This window comes from Nicotiana attenuata, unplaced genomic scaffold (assembly GCF_001879085.1).
Source record: "Nicotiana attenuata strain UT unplaced genomic scaffold, NIATTr2, whole genome shotgun sequence".
NCBI classification, from domain to species: domain Eukaryota; kingdom Viridiplantae; phylum Streptophyta; class Magnoliopsida; order Solanales; family Solanaceae; genus Nicotiana; species Nicotiana attenuata.
Window position 1 is genome coordinate 299,692 of NW_017671088.1, and position 3,047 is coordinate 302,738.

Below are 3,047 nucleotides of genomic sequence, written 5' to 3' on the forward strand. Positions count from 1 at the left end.
GTTTGATGAACTATAAAGTATCAAGTTTACAAGAGTGTGTATAGCAAATGAATGTTTTTCCCTTTGTGTTTGTTCGATCAGCATATTCTGAACTTAGTCTGATTTGGTTGCAAATAGAGACATACAGCTGTGAATATGATACTTGTAATCTGCCCAAAATATGTCAAAGAGCCTGAAATTGCCAAGTGAAAACTCTATGTTGATTTTCTGTTATTTTAACTATTAAGGCTGCTGTCCATACTTTCCTTGCTCATAGATGACTTCTAGTATAATTTTGCTTTGTTTGAAGTTAAGTAGGCCATAACTTGTAGATTTTGCCATTGATTGGCCAAATCAGCATGTTTTAAGGCCCAGAATTAAATACGATAGTGCACTGAAACTTATGTGTTATCTTGTTGTTTGGGCATGAGAATGACCACAAAGTTATTAGTTAATTCTGGGCTAGTACCTGCAGATTTTGTCACTAATTAACCAAATCGGTAGGCTCAAAAGCTGAGATTGGGATTCTGCTCTTCTAATACAAGAAGATACCAAGCTTTGATGGACAAGTCATGTTCAAAAGAGGTAAGGCATTTCTTTAGGTCATTAATCATGCAGAACTTGCAATAGATTAGTTTTCATCTCTATAGTTGCTTCATGTATTAGTAGGCTATAATGTAATTTTGGAAAGCATTTCGATTTATTTGGAGTATTGTAATAAATCAATTTCTTGCTTTTTGATTTAAAAATAGCTGTTTTAGGAGTGTAATTATCTTATTATCGTGTTCTCACAAGTATAGTGGGGCAAAGGCCAAAGCTATGAGCCCAATCTTTAAGGCCCAAAGGGTCTTCTTCTGATTCATGGTCGGCCAGACCTGGAAATGGGCCCAGATGGGAAAACAAGTCTTGATAGGTCTGGGCCTGGGCCATTGGGTCTAGGCCTTAAGCCCAATAATTTTGGCTCAATTGTAAGGTTTTCTTTTATGAGTTATGGTATAAATGTATGTCTTATGTCTTGCAAATCATAGTAATGCAATTAATTTCGAATTTGAAACGTGTTTGGATTTTTCCTTAAAATTCTAATCATTGTCTTTGAAAGGGATTGGAGTTATAATCTTGTAAATATGTTTGAACAAGGCTATGGTTAAAGTGCAAAGGTAGATAGGACCAATTAACAGAATTCCTTATCTAGAATTTTTGGTTTCGCAGACTTTTAAATAAAGTCGAAATTTCCTCGAATTGGTATTGTAAAATAAACCGGTAACTTGGGACACCAAAATAAATTATCCCAAGTGGCGACTCTAAGTAAATAAGAATAATCCCATTTCGAATAATGTCACTTTGCTTGGAAAAACTCCCATATACCCTCGGGGTGTAAAAAAGGAGGTGTGACAGCTCTGGCGACTCCGCTGGGGAAAATAACCCAGAACTTTTATTCAGGGTTTAAGAACTCAAGCTTAGAATAACTGTTATAGTTGACTTTATTTATTATCTGATTTTTGCATGTTTGAACCTAATGTGCTAAACACTGCTTTTACCACTTTGATATTGACTGAATTGTAGATAGAACTGCTACAAAACCCTCTTCTGTCTGAGTCTTCTAAATCATCTTGGAAGTGTGCACTTCGTGTTGCTTCTTTTCTGTTAGAGTCATATCCCAATCATAGAACGAGGTTCGGACAAGTTGCAAAGCCGGTGAAGCTTCTGTATTCCCGGTACGCTGCCCCCCCTCCGCTCGAGCTGTCCGCTCGGGTAAGCCAGGTCTAGAACAATACACCCTGGGTTTTAAACCTATTATAACAAAGCCTCATGTTGGATCCCTAGTAGGAACGCTTGTTTGCATCACGTGCATTTGACTTAGGGGACTCAACACAGGGGTTGGGTCCGTCCAGGACAGGTGTACCCGAAATCAAAAGACCATCCTGATGCATGCTACTTGCTACTTGTGTATTTATTTGCTTCGGATTGCATGTTGACCGGATTCTAAAATAATGGAGAAAGTATGAGAAAAAATCAAGTTGAGGTATGATAGAGATAATTACCCGTCTTTGAAAATCCGATATCCAAAAAGTACCGAAATCTGCCAAAATTTTAGAGAAAGAGAAAAAGGAAATTGTTTCAAGAAAAGATATTTTTCTATTATGTCAAAACTGCCCGAACTACGCAAGTTTGATTCTCGCCGGATGTGGGATACGTAGGCAACCCTCACCGGGTCCAACTCCAATTTTGCAAAAATTAACCCAAAAAGAAAAAAAAATATGTGTTGTTGTTATTTTGTCATAAATAAGTTAGGTAATGCCGTTCTTGTCTAAATAGCCGAAATGTCCCCAAAAGGGCACCGGAAGGCTACTTTTGCAACAATAGCCACCTATGGTTCCTTTTTCAAATTTTGGCCGATTAGCGAACAGAACCCTAAAATCTTCTTTCCTGATGTGCTGAAGGACTGTATTTGCAAAGGTGGTTTTGTTTTGAAATGAAATTTTTTGAAAACTGATAGTTTTCTTTTGAGTCAAAATAAATCATGGTTTTTTCACCAATCACTCTAAATAAATGTGCAGGATGAGCACTATTGGAAATGAACCTTTCACAGTCCTTGAAGAAATCCCATTAGAACTCCATATGTGGTGGAACGACTTAGGGAAAGTCAGCAGAGATACTGTGGTAAAAGTTTTGGGCGGTCTTGTTGGTCTTCTGAAAATCAAACCGAGGTTGGATATAATTGAGGCTTTAATACCTTTTTGGGACCCGACGCATAATGTGTTCCGTTTTTCTCATTTTGAGTTAACCCCCATGCTTGAGGAAATAGCGGGCTATGCCAGTCATAGTGGGAATCTCAGAATTCGGTACCCAGTGGCACCAAGAGCAGTGAGCATCAGTCGGGAGGTTAAAGATGGAAATCTATCCGAGGGATTTTGCACATTCTACTTCTTGTACCGACGTTATGGTGATCACCACGGTTTTGAAGCTCCAGATACCGGTCTAACTCATTCAGGGAACAAAGATAAATGGGAAACACGTCGGGGATTGGCCTTTATAGTGGCATTTTTGGGTACCCTAATCTGCCCAAG